This window comes from Sorex fumeus, unplaced genomic scaffold (genome assembly GCF_029834395.1).
Source record: "Sorex fumeus unplaced genomic scaffold, SorFum_2.1 ptg000070l, whole genome shotgun sequence".
Classification (NCBI taxonomy): domain Eukaryota; kingdom Metazoa; phylum Chordata; class Mammalia; order Eulipotyphla; family Soricidae; genus Sorex; species Sorex fumeus.
This window is the reverse complement of record NW_026606127.1, coordinates 2,017,520-2,032,310: the sequence shown is the minus strand read 5'-3', so window position 1 is coordinate 2,032,310 and position 14,791 is coordinate 2,017,520. Positions and strand designations below refer to the sequence as shown.

Below are 14,791 nucleotides of genomic sequence, written 5' to 3'. Positions count from 1 at the left end.
TTAATTGTTGTCATTTAGCTTTTAGATAGAGAACCAAGAAAATCTTATTAAAAGAGTATTTTTGTATTCTTTGAAAATGATAATAAGAGCATTATCCTTGAGTCCCTCAATAGACATTATATAAAGAATTTTGTGAGGAATTCCCTGTACAAATCAATACTCAAAGAAATAAATGACTTCTCTGAATGAGGATGAACTGGGACATTTCAAAGTATCAATCAGTGAATCAAAGCTGAATCCTAGCATCCTATAGCTAAAAATGATCTTGATTTAATCTAGTCAACACCATTACATTTTTTTTCTTATACCAGCTGATAGCACTTTTAATTTTTTAGTTTTTGTTTATTTACTTTTATTAGTGAAACACCATGAGGTACAGTTGTAGACTTACATACCTTTGTACTTGGGTTTCAGTTTTACAAGAATCAAGTACCCATCTCTCCAACAGTGCCCATTCTCCATCACCAAGGAATCCAGTGACCCTCCCACCCCCCATCTCCCCTACTTTGCCCTAACTCAGGGCATTCACTTTTGCTTTTTCTTTGTTTTAAGGTGTTGTAGTTTGCAATGGAGGCCAATACCATTACATTTTCAAAGAAGAACATAGGCCCCTATATGTTCAAGACACTACTACTGTCCTGCGGTTCTTCCCACCATGTACCCTGCTCCAAGACAGCCCTTTGGAAATATGCTGGGAAGGACAACTGGATGTTCCATTCCTCACACTGACCTGGAAGACTCTTGCTGATTCTCAACCACATCAACTATTCATTTGTTGCCTGATATCACCTCCTGTCCTTTATTTTTTTTTAAAAAAAATATTTGATTTGTTTCTGGAATATAAAGAAAAAAATTAAATGGACAAATAAACAAAAGCAAAATCAAACCTTTATACTCTGACATCAAAATCGTCCTTAAGGAGGGGAACTAAATGACTGAAATGGGTAGGGGAGTGTTGTTAGTTAGTTGTGGACAGTAGCTGGATATTTGACAGTGTATGGAGTATGAATACACAGTTGCAGAGATCAGGAACTCTGTACTTGAAGCGAATACAGTTTGTAAACTTGTCATCACAATTATATGTCCATATGAAATTTATCTACATATGCTTTGTGCCTTCCTTGCATGTATGTGTTATGCATTCCTTTTTCATGGCCTCAGAAATGCATCTGAGGGGACTCGGAAAATTAGTTGAGCACCAACTATGGGGAGAGAAGTAGTAAAGAATTGGAGGAGGAAGAAATATGATTTGGAGCTTAAGAGCCGTGTAACAGGAATATATAGATATGTATGTGTGTGTAAATACACATATATATGTATAAATATATATATGGGCTGGAGCCATAGCACAGTGGGTAAGATGTTTGCCTTACACGTGGCCAACCTGTGTTCGATTGCTCTCCTCCTCTCAGAGAGCCCAGCAAGCTACTGAGAGTAACCCTCCCTCATGGCAAAGCCTGGCAAGCTACCTGTGAATTATTCGACATGCCAAGAACAGTAACAACAAATCTCACTATAGGGACGTTTCTGGTGCCTGCTCGAGCAAATCAGTGGACAATGGGAGGACAGTGCTACAGTGCTACGGTTAATTCAAACGTTGTTTATGTAAAATATGAAAGAATCAAATAAATATTCTATAAAGCTGATTACACCTATTAAATTAATATAACTTTAAATAGTGTTTAGAAATTAAGTTGAAGAATTTGAAGGCTTTAGAAAGATATTGACAATATATCAAGAAACACATGGATTTTTGAGGAGCAAGAACACGTAGCTGTTGTCCTTTCTTAAGGTTATTATTTTGGCATTTATAGAATATGCTTTCCCTGAGTTTTTGTTAATAGCTTCCGTTTTTTAGAAAGCATCATAATAAATTATATTTTTAAAAAAATTTAAAAAAGTTCTATTAGTGAGTGGATTCTGTATGTTTGGAACGTCGGAAGTATTTTCCTATGTAATTTACATTAAACATGATATTTACAACAGAAATACCATCTGCAGTACCATTCACAATAGCCAGAAGAAACTATGGTATAACTACACAATTGAATACTACGCAGTTGGCAGGAAACTGACATCATGAAATTTGCTTATAAATGGATGAACAGGGAAGAATATCATGCTCAATGAAATCAGTCAGAAGGAAAGGGGTATACTGATTGGACTACAACATTTTTTGGATATAAAAAAACCAGAAAATGAGACTAATACCCAAGGATAGCAGAAACACAGGCCAGGAGAATTGGTCAATGGTTGGACGCTTGCCACAAGTGCTGAAGGCGAGAATTTGGAATAAAGACGGGACCGCTCTGACAATGATAGTTGGAAGTGATTACTCTGGGTGAGAACTGAGTCCTGAAAGTAGGTAAAGGAATAAACTTGAGAACCTCTCACTCTCTGTATTACAATCCACAATGCCCAAAGGATGTGTGTGTGTGTGAGAGAGAGAGAGAGAGAGAGAGAGAGAGAGAGAGAGAAAGAGAAAGAGAGAGAGAGTGAGAGAGAGAGAGAGAGAGAGAGAGAGAGAGAGAGAGAGAGAGAGGTGCCTGCCATAGTGTAGAGACAGCAGGCTGTCAGGTGGGGTTTGGGGTTGGGAGAGGGAGTGGTGGGAGAGAAACTGGGGACATTAGCAATGGAACTGTATACTAGTGGAGGTTAGGTGTTAAAATATCCTATGATTGAAACTGAATCATGAAAAGGTTTGTAATATGTGTCTCCTGCAGATTCAATACAAAAACATGATATTTAGATTCTACCATCATGACTAACCTATGAATTTGCTGAAATTTATTTTTATCACTTTGGCTGGGCTCATTGCATGGATGTCTGTGTGGTAAAACTTTTTCATTTTATGCGGAATGAAGAGACAAAAATCATAGGGTTGGGAATTCTGGTGGAAGGAGAGAAGAGCACAAAACACCCTGTTGACCACACCTCAGCAGGGTCACCTAAGTTGCGTGATGACAGACCTCCTTCACTGATTTCTTCTGTTGTAATGTGGAAAACTGAAAAGACTTTGCAGGCTGACAAGAGGTTGTCTCCTCCAGTTCTCACTATTTTCTTTTCGATTAGAATTGTTTAAAGATTATTTGAAAAATTTGGAGCTTAATGATTTGTTCTCATATATTTCCCCTAAATTGTGTCAGTGGGCATTGATCCAAGAAGGCCAGCATGAAAAAGTTGAGGTGTATGTCTTAACCCCCAATGCCAACACTACTGTAAGTATGGAATCCAAAGTACAATAGTAAAACTTCAAAATGTGTTTGTCAAGGAAATCGGTGGGAATGCAGGGAGAAATGTGTAATCTGTTGGTGGAAGGATGCAGACACTGGTGGTGTGATTAGAATTGGAGTATTGTATGACAAATCTCCAATATAAATGACTTTGAAAATCAAAATTGCCTAAATTTAAAAAAAAGGAGAAGTCAACTTATGTCTATATTTCAAGAAGGCTTGCCTTGGCAAATTTTGGCAGAGAGACCATAGTTTACCAACTAGAGAGGGAGAAAGAAAGGGAGAGTTGACAGTTGGGAAGAGAAGCCTGGATATCATGGAAGAGATGAAAGTTGATCTTAGAAGATTTGGAGCCATCAGAGTTTAGAGAGTTAAATGGTGAGAACATTGCAGTTTAGATACTTAAATAGTGAGATTGGTTTCAGTCATCAGCTCTGTATACATAGAAAGACTTCAAAGACCTCACAGATATTCAGGCTATAATAACTATCAAGGGAAGCGTTTTTTTCCTGAAGCAATATGTAAGGATAATATATTGCCAGGAAGAATGATAAGAAGTTGGTTCTCTTTTTCACAGATTAATACATTAGAGATGAAAACTTTTATACAAAGGAATCTATCATCTTGTCCTGTTGCTCTGTTTTCTTGTCATCATTCCATTCTCCCCCATGACCCTACCTAATCAGGGCTCTCGACATTTCTCAGCAGTGTAACCACATAGCCTCAGAGCATGTGTTAACTGCAGGTAGCTCACAGCTCTCATGTTTGCCCCCCATCCAAGCCAGAGCCATCCTTCTGAAACCAAGGATATTTGCTGAAGGCCCGTTCTTCCTTGAAGTGGCAGTCAGGGTTTACCTCTTCTTAATCATTTTGATTACAAATTTAGATGTATGTCACTATACTAGTGACAGGGATTTTCCAAACTATGGAAAGCATAAACATTTCCATTTCCCCCACGAATTTTGGGCTAGTTATTTTCTATCCACTGCTAATAATTTGTGATAATTAGGAAACAGAACTGAAGTAAAAACAGGGACATTTGTCAATTTGGTGCCATGACTAATCAGTCTTAGTATAAGTATATATTTCTAGAAAAAAAAATGCAGATGAAAATGAGTTGGTTGCTAGCAAAGAATGCCAAACCTCTGCCAAAAATTCTTTGAAAATAAAAATTCTGACTATGGACTGAACATGATTACAATTTAATGCCTCTTTTGCAGACCACAACACCCAAAAGGAGAGAGACAACAAAAGGGAATGCCCTGCCACAGAGGCAGGGTGGGATGGGGGGGATCTGTGTGGGAGGGATACTGGAATACATGGTGGTGGAAAATGGGCACTGGCGGAAGAATGGGCATGTGATCATTGTATAATCAAAACCCAAGCACAAAAATTTGTAAATGTACAACTGTACATCATGGTGTTTCAGTAATAAAAATTTTAAAAAAATAAAATAAAATAAAAATTGTTTTGTCTGCCAGAGATCAGCAGATGGGAACCTGAATGAAGGCAAAAGATTGAATTGGTTGAGTTTTATTTTTCCTTGAGTATATTAATTTGATTTTGGAGTCAATTTATATGAGAGTTCATCAAGACACAGAAATTTTTAGCACTTCTCTTGTTTAAAAGTATAGTGATACACCATATCTCTATCTAACATTCTTTTTATTTCTGATAGTTTGACACAAAAGATACGTCATAATCATAGATAAATGTAAATTATTTAAATACTTTTTTGATTATTTAAAATTACCTTATAGAATTACATTATAGAATTTCATAAAATTTAAGATTATGCAGAATCAACTAGCATGTATCATATTACACTCACTACTGAAAGGCCTACTCTGTCATTCACCATTGTTCAGTTTTTCCACTTTGATAACACCTTTCCATCTGGTAAGTAAATAGTCTTATAGTTCTAAAGTTTGTTTTTATTGCTTTGAAAAGATCAAAATTATGTAATTTTCAACATTGGATGAAACTAGAGGATATCATGCATGTAAAGTTAGCCTTAAGGAAAGGAGCAGATACAGAGAGATCTTTCTCATATGTGGGATGTAAAGACACACAGCCAGGTAGCAACAAAGGTTCAAGAGCAATGCAAGGGGAGAACTGATCCACACAATTAGGTCAGAGGATTAGGAGGGAGGGATTCTGGGGGATTGGGGGAGAGGGAGGGTTTGTTATTTGAGAGAATGAGGAGTGTCATGTTGGAATTATGTGTATGAGAAACCATTGTTAATTGAATTATAAATCATAGAATATAAATAATGTTTTAGACGTTTGTCTGTCTCATTTTATCCTTTTAATTTGTTTTCTCCATGTTCCACATATTCCTGAATTTGTAGGATGCCTATCTTTCTCTGCCTGGTTTTTGTCACTAAACATAATTTCCTCATGTTATACATTTTATATACAAATAATAAGAAGAGTTCACTTCATACAACTGAGTAGTATTCCATTGCTTTTCCACCTTTCATTTTCAAAATTTGTGGTTTAAAAGATACAAATATTGGTTTTAATAATGCTCTGGGGTTTTAAAAGTTTTAGTTTAGTGAAACAAAATATATTTTATTGAAAAGCCCTTAGAAACTTGTGAAACATTTGTAGGGTGGAATGGAATATATGTTCAAGCGAGAACAGTCATTTAACAAAACAAGCAAAGAGAGACATAGAGAAAGGAAGCACGGTATTTCTTCAAGGGAGAACACAAGCTTGAGGAACAAGCCCAGTCTGGTAGATTAGGAATAAGAACTTGGATTGGTATGAACTTAACTTGTGCACTTTAGGGGAGAACCTGAGTGAAACTATTATAAGTACGTTCAGGATCATGATACACTGGAGTCTGCACTTGGAGTGAGGAGGGTAGGGAGTTTTTTGGGGAGATCCGAACTATAGAGAACAGTAATAGTATAACACGAATGATAGTATCTTACCGTGGGATTCCAAAAAAATCTTTAACAGTGGCGTCAGAAATGATAACATTCTTAGGTATTTGGGTTTCCTGTGGAAACAACGGGAAAGCTGAGTTTATGCTCTGGATGCCTCCGCCTAAAACAAGGTCAACAAGTCATGAATGAAAAATTTCAAGTTAGATGGATCAAGGATACTGATCCCAGGGGAAGGCTAGCTTTTGGGTGGAAAATTTCTACTGCTGGCCTGATGTAGGTTCTGATCCTGGGATACGTAACAGAAAGGAGGTAGTGACAGGTATCCTCAGAAGTGAAGCCTCTGAGACAGAATTCATTCATGCCAACTTATGGGTTATCAATGTTTGCTCATGGCTGCTACCATTATAACATGCCATTCAATGGTTTTGTGGTTTCAATTTACTGTGTCAATGTAAAGATGAAGTTTCCAAATGGAAGGTAAAAATCTGAGGCCCTCAAGATGATGAATTATGGGGAGGGGGGGGGAGCTGGAGCTATAGTACAGCAGGTAGGGCATTTGCCTTGCACACGTCCTACCCAGGTTAGATTCCCAGCATCCTGTATGGTCCCCCCAAGCACCGTGAGGAGTAATTCCTGAGTGCAGAGCCAGGAGTAACCACGGTGCATCGCCACGTGTGACCCAAAAACGCAAAGAATGATGATCTGGGATTGATCCTAGGCATTGCAAACGGCATTATTTTTTAATTTTTAATTTTTTTCTTTCTTTCTTGCTTGCTTGCTTTGTTGTTTTTTGGGTCGCACCTGGCTATGTATAGGGGTTATTTTTTATTTAAAAAAAACTTATAATTTATCCTTTTTACCTGTGGTTTACAAGTAAATATAAAATATTTTAGAGTAAATATATGTGAAGAAGAATAAAATTCACGGGAACAGTTTAGTGTTCTTAATGATACAGGAGTCAGAATTTTGAGGTTAATTGTATGGGTATTGCATAAATAATTTTTCCCCATTACGTGGGCTGTCTTTCGATCATGGTCACCATTTTTTCTGAGTTGCAGAAACTTCTTAGTTTAATGTAGTCTCATTTGTTTATCTTCACTTCCTCTTCCTTGGTCAGTTGTGTTTCATTCTAGAAGTTTCCCTTAGCTTTAATGTCATGAAGGGATCTTCCCACATTTTTCTCCATATATCTTAAGAATTCAGGTATGATAGTGAGATCTTTAATATATTTGATCTGACTTTGTGCCTGGCACTATAAAGAGGTCTGAGTTCATTTTTTTTGCATATTGCTGTCCAGTTTTCCCAGCACCAGTTGCTGAAAATACTTACTAGCTCAACTTCATACTTCTTGAGCCTTTAAGAAAGATTAGGTAATAATAATCTGAGGGCCAGCGTCAGGATATTTGACTATATTCCATTGATCTGAGGCCTGTCTTTATCTGAATATCATGGTATTTTGATTACTAAAACTTTGTAGTAGGGTTTGAAGTTGGGGAAGGTGTTCCCTTCTTCTTTTTACCAAAGATTGCTTTAGCTCTTCATGGGAGTTTATGGTTTTGTATGAGTTTTAAGAGTGTTTAATCTATTTCTTTGAAAAATGTTATGGGTATCCTTATAGAAACTGCATTAAATCTTTATAGAGCTTTGGGGTGTATTGCCATTTTGACAGTGTTAAACCTCTCAATCCATAAGCATGGGATGTGATTCCACTTCCTCATATACTCTCTTATTTCGTGAAGTAGTGTTTTGAAGGTTTGTTTTTTTTTTGGTATAGTTCCTTAACCATTTTAGTTGATTCTATTATACTCTATTTTCTGAGGTATTATTTTGAATGGGATTGTTTTTCTCTATCTTTTTTTTCTCTTTCATTATTAATATATGGGAAAGCCATGTAGTACCAGATATTGATTTTGTAATATGCTACTTTACTAAACAAATCTATTGTTCCCAGGAGCTTTTTTGTAGATTCTTTGGGATTTTATAAGTATAGTATCATGTCATCTCCAAATAGTAAAAGCTTGTGTTCTTCCTTTTTTATATGGATGCCCTTGATATCTTTTTTTTTACCGAAATCTTATGGCAAGTACTTTAAGTACTATGTTGAATAGGAGTGGTGAGAGTGGGTAGCTTGTTTTGTGCCTGATTGTATTCTGGGATTCTAGTTCATTGATTTCTGCTCCAAGACTTTGGTTTTTCCCCCTTGAGAATAATGCTTGCTGTGGGTTTGTGGTAATTTGCTTTGACCTGATTGAGGAAAGTACTTTCAACTCCAATTTTTTTGCGAGTTTTTCATCATGAATGGGTGCTGGATCTTATCAAATGCTTTATCTACATCTATTGATGTGATCATATGACTTTTATCTTTATTTTATTGAGATGGTGTATTCTGTTGATTGACTAGAGAATGTTAAGCCATCCTTGCATCCCCAAGCTAAACCTACTTGGTCATAGTGTGTGATCTTTTGTTGAGTTTCTGGATTCTCTTTGCTGGTATTTTCTTGAAAATCTTTGTATCTGTATTCATCAAGGAAATAGGTCTGTAATTTTCTATTTTTGTGGTGTCTCTATCGATTTGAGTATTAGGGTGATCTTTGCCTCATAGAAGTATTTGGGAGTATTTCTGTTTCTTCAATTTCCTGGAAAATCTTAAAAATGTTGGAAGCAGTTCCATTTTAAAGGTTTGAAACAGTTCACTATTGAATCCATCTGGGCCATGGATTCTGTTTGTAGGGATACTTTTGACCATCATTTCAATTTCCTTGGTAGTGATAGGTTCAAGTATTCCAAATCATCTTGGTTCAGCCTTGGGAGGTAATTGGAATCCAATAATTTATCAATTTTTTCAAGATTCTCTCATTTCCTGCTGCAAAGATTCTCAAAATAATCTCTGATGATCCTATGGATTTCTGTACTTTCTATTAGGACACCCCACTTTGCATTTCTGATTCGATTTATTAGAATTCTTTCTCTTTGTTTCTTTGAGAGGCTTCTCATGGTTTATTGATCTTATTTATTTTCTCAAAGAATCAGCTTTTTCTTTTATTGGTCTTTTGGATTGTATTTTGGGATTCTAGCTCATTGATGTCTGGTACAAGTTTTATTATTTCCTCCCTCCAGCCTAGTTTGGACTACTTTTGTTGGTCATTTTCCAAAATCTTGAGCTCTAATTTATTCATGTAGGCCCTTTCTTTCTTCCTGATGAATTCTGGCAGAGCTATAATCTTTCCTCTTAACACTGCTTTTGCTGTGTCCCACAAGTTATGGTAGCTCGTGTCCTCATTCTCATTTGTTTCTGGAAACTTTTTATTTCCTCTTTGATATCTTCTCTAAGCCAATGGTTGTTCATTACTTCCCTTAAAGAAAATATTTCCTTGCTGAGCTTCAGTCTGTTTGATCTATGGAGACGTGACAAAGAAGTGTTGAAATCTCCTTCTAGTATTGTGTTGCTATCAATGTTTTTCTATAAGTCAATTAGAAGTTGTTTTTAAGTATTTTGCTGGTCTGTCATTAGGATCATATACATTGAGGAGGGTGAGTTCTTTCTGATGTACATATCCCATGACCACTAAGAAATGACTTTCACTGTCTCTGATAACCTTTAGCCTGAAGTCCATGTGGTCTGATACTAGTATGGCCACTCCAGCTTTGTGGAGGTGATATTTTCTTGAAAACTTGTTTCCCAGACTTTTACCTTTAGCCCATGGGTGCTTTGATTTTTCAGATGTGTTTCCTGCAGGCAGCAGAATGAATGTTGGTTTCAGTTTTCTAATTCATCTTCCCATTCTGTGCCTCTGAATTGGCACATTTAGTCCATTGACATTGAGAGAGATTTTTGTGATTGGGATTTGTGCTCTCTTTATGTAGAATTTTTGTACTTGTGGGGATTGTCTTAGCTTAAAGTAGACCTGTTCATTCTTCTTGCAACAAAAATATGGAATGCTTTACAAGTTTGCATATCATCTCTGTGCAAGGACCATGCTCATCATTTTATCATTTCAATTTTAGTATATGTGTTAAACTTAGTAGGAGTTAATTTTTCCATATTTTTCTCTTCTTATTACTTTGAGTGTTGTCCTTCCTCACTCCTATGGCAGACAATGATTCCTAATCAAGGAATGTATTTCAAAGCAGCATGAATAAATAGATTTAGAAATTTAATGTCCCAGAAAGAAAAATATGGTTTTTACCATATTATCTTTTACCATACCCTAGGCATCAGTTTTACAAAATAATTCTTTTGGAAGATGGGATATGAGTTTGTTTAATGTCGTTCCCTGAAACCTTAATTAAGACCATTAAACTAGAGCCTTTTGCTTTTCTCGCCTCAGTCTCGTGTACATCTCCAGGAAAAGGTGGATGGTGTTGTCTGCACTTTGACCACCTTGAATGTATGTAGGATTTTTCTCCTGAAGGATGAGGTGAGAAGCATATTGATGATTTCATTCCACCTTATTACAAGTTCAACTTGAACGGAAGGTGAGACTCATGTGGCTCCTATAAAGGACAGAACAAAGGGTCTCAGTGAAGTTTAATGGCCAACTGATATCAACAACATAGATGACTCATAGTAACCTGTGTGCATCTTTGTGTATAGTGAGTTTCATATCTACTGATAGTGATTCTCAGTCATGACACATGGGAAAAACGGATCTGTAATTAAAAATCTAGTTCTCTGAGCAGAGTGGGCTCTCTGACGTGATTGAACAAGTTTGTAGTAATTTATTACTAAGCACATAAGTATTTTCAATGATGCGTACTTTTCGATCTAAAATTAATTCCAAATATGTCTAAAACAACAGTCTCCTGACCTCACACCTGGCTTTCCTCACTGGGGCCCCTTGGAGATGGCGGGGTGAGATTCCCTCACCGCCCTGAGCATAGCCCCGGCAGCTGAAGACCTCTGCAACCAGCCATAGGTACGCTTAGAGACCACTCTTCCCAAGCTTGAAGGAGCCTCATGCATGAAGGAACTGGAAGAGGAACCCAAATGTGCGGGACCAGGGCATGAGATCTCCATGGCTGCTCAGATCAAGAATGTGCCCGCTCCTTCCAGATCCCCCATCTTCTAGTAATTAAGTGTTACAACCACGAACTACCCCTGGATCCATGTAATTCCCTAAATAGCCAACATCCAGAGACTGGATCTTATTTAGAAGACAGCAACTCTGATTGTCCAGTTCTCACTCTCAGCGAACCTGGTAGGCTTCTGCGAGTATCTTGCCCGCATGGTGGAGTCTTTGTTTCTGGTCAGTTTCTTTTGAGGTACAGAAGCTGCTTAATTTAAGATAGTTCCCTTTGTTTATCTCTGCTTCCAGTTGCTTGTCAAGTGGCGTGTTATATTTGAAGATACCTTTAGCTTCAATATCGTGGAGGGATTTGCCAACCTTGTCATCACTGTACCTGAGGGATTCTGGTGTGATGTTGAGGACTTTGACCTATTTTTATCTGACTTTTGTGCATGGTGTTAGGTAGAGGTCTGAGCTATTTTTTTTTGCATTCAGCTGTACAGTTTTTTCTGCACCGTTTGTTTAGAAGGACTCTCTTGAACCACTTAACGTTTCTTGCTCCCTTATCAAAGATTAGATGATTATATATTTGAGGGTGTGTGTCAGTATATTCAATCCTTTTCCATTGGTCTGCAGCTGAGCCTTTGTTTCAGTCCCATGCTGTTCTCATTATTATCGTTTGCAGTAGAGTTTGAGGTTGGGGAAGGTGATGCCTCCATCGTCTTTCCCCCAAGAATTGCTTTAGCTATTCGTGTGCGTTTATTGTTCCATGTGAATTTCAGAAATGCTTGATCAATTTCTTTGAAGAATGTCATGGGTATCTTTATAGGGATAAAGTTGAATTTTTACAATGCTTCTTGGAGAATTGCCATTTTGACAATGTTAATTCTCCCATTCCATAAGTAGTATATATGTTTCCATTTCCTCGTGTCCTTTTTAATTTCCTATTGTATAGGTCCTTTACCTCCTTAGTTAAGCTGATTCCAAGGTTCTTGATTTTCTGAGGCACGATTATGAATAGGATTGCTTTTTCATGTCACTTTCTTCTCTCTCATTATTTGCATATAAAAAATCCATAGACTTTTCGGTATTGAGTTTATAGCCTGCAGTTTTACTATAAAAGTCTATTGCCTCTAGGAGTTTTTTCGCAGAGATTTTAGTATTCTCTAAATATTGTATGATATCTTCTGTGAATAGTGAGAGATTATTTCTACCTTTCATACATGAAAAACCCTTAATATCTTTTTCTTATCTATTTTCTCTTCCAAGTACTTCCAGTACTACATTGAACAGAAGAGCCAAAATGAATTTTTACTTAGCACGTTCTGTCTGTAAATTTCTATGCTAAGAACGGTGGAAGAAACAGTGATATCTTAGTAATTTACAAGTAAATTATGAAGACAGATAATTTAAAAGAATTTCTTTGTATAAATTTCCAAAATGTGTAGCTTTTATTAAATATATTAAAAATAAATCGTAGGTCTTGATTATACCATGAAGATTGTTTTCCTGTTAGAAGTTACCCTTCTAAAATGCAATAAAGAGACACATTTTGAAAATGTTGATTATTCTTTCATTCATTCAATGAATATTTGTTAGTCTGGTTGTGCAGTGCCTGCAGGAAGTCAACCTGTACCCTCAGGTGAGTGCATCAATAGTCTGATGGTGTCTTCATGCTTCCTGATAACCTCAAATCGCCACTGTGCCTCTGGCTGGCTCCCAACAACTCAGGACTACGTTTCCCGAGAAATTAAACTCCCGAAAGATATGTGGGGGCCATGTTCACAAACCCACCCCTGGCTCAGCTATACAAGTTAATGGATTGGTCTTGTTTCAGAGACCCATAGACAAATCTCGAAGATATCAACAGCCACAGTTAACCTTGGAACAGCAAAAGGCTGAAGACACTAGGGTAAATCGGAGGGAAGCAGTTTAGTTTGGTGCCCACCCAACCAAAACCCAGTGCAGCCACTTTCTCCCACAATACAAAATCGCCACCATGCCCTCCTCTGGTTTCCACCGTCTCAGGATGGCTCTCCCTGAAACATAACAGCTGAAAATTCGGATATGTGTGTTTTGTGACTGAAATCTCCAGGCTTTCTCTGGGCAGGATGGGCATCCCACACCCACTTCCCTGTACTTATGGAAGCCTCAGCAGTCATTTCCATACCTCAAAGCTACTCCAGGCTTACCTTCCTGATAAAAATGCTAAATTCCTTGAACAAACATGATGACCTCTTAGTACCTTTATGAGACCCTTAATGCACAAAATAAAAAGGAGACAAAGAGAAAGAATTAAAGATCCTGCCATAGAGAAAGGCTGGGGGTGGGGGTAGTTTGTTGGGGGATGGTTTTAGGGAACCAGGAATATTGGTTTTGGGAAATGTACACTAGAGGAAGGATGGAAGTTGGATCGTTGTATGACTGGAAGCAAATTATGAATAGATTTGTAATGGTCTATATCACAGATATTCAATAAAACATTAAAAATACTGATGGAACTTTAAAACCCAGCATAACTATTTTTGTGTTCTCTGTAGGAAAAAAATGTTACTCACCTGTGTGCCAATAGCTTGTAGAAAGCCAAACCCAAAGATATATCAATGACTGTCTTTGGCATGAATACTGTAATTGCAGCTATGTTATGTTTTAGAATCAGTTCGTGGACAAGACGTCAAGAGGAGCAGTGGCAAAGTGCATCAATGTTGAATGGATAATGTTTCAGGAGCTTGCAAGGGAGATGGGAAGATTTGGCATGAGAAAAGGGAAGAAACAGAAGAGTGAAGTACTAAAAGTATCATGAGAAAAATGCAAGGGAGGACATTTCCTGGCAAGTGTCACACACTGTTGAGCTTTTGGTGAGGATAAGTATTAGAAAGTATCTTTCCCATTTAGTGGTAAAAAGGTTACTTTGATGGGTATATTTAAAATTTACTGTAACGATTAAAATCACTAAGAGATACACAGTTTCAAAGTTGCTCATAATTGAGTTTCAGTCATCTAATGTTCTAGAACCTTTCCAGTATATTGGGGCATTTTTGAAGGAATATCCCTGGTGCGAAGACTAGGGCATCTGAATCTTAACACATTTCACCAAATATATGATCTGTACTCACATGATTTACACTGTCTCCCCTGCTCTTTGATTTATGTTTTCATGCAATATTTCCTTGTGAACCTCACCTCAACTGAGGCTCCCTTTTTAAGACAAGTACATGTTTCTGGGGCATTACATATTTTTTGGTTTCTGGGAGAGTCTGTAAAGCAATGCTCAGGAGGTGTGGGGGCACTACAGACAATTTTCAGAAAACGTGGCCATGGTGCTTGGGGTCCTCTGAGTCTATGCAGCCTTTGATACTCTGGCAATCATGTGGCACTGGGAGTCAAATTGAGTGCATGTGAGACAAGTTTCATAAGCACTACACTATCTCTTGCGGCCCTGGGTATTAGATTTATGTCAGCATTCTGAGGTCCTCCCTTTTGTCAGAAAGCAGAGACTCGTGCAGGAGAAAGTGATAGAGACTTTAGGGTTTAGCTAGGTTGACTGAGTGGCTGGTGATACCATTAAGATTGGAACATAAAGTATAAATAAAACAAGAGCCCCGTGCTTTTTCCCGCTGAACTCGACACCCTCTACAGGGGGACACCTGCGGGGAAC

General features: G+C 37.5%; 1 pseudogene; it reads right to left on the bottom strand.

Moving 5' to 3' along the window:
* Nucleotides 1-10,052: 10,052 nt before the first annotated feature.
* LOC130037085 (uncharacterized) lies at nucleotides 10,053-10,146 on the bottom strand (annotated as a pseudogene).
* Nucleotides 10,147-14,791: the final 4,645 nt, after the last annotated feature.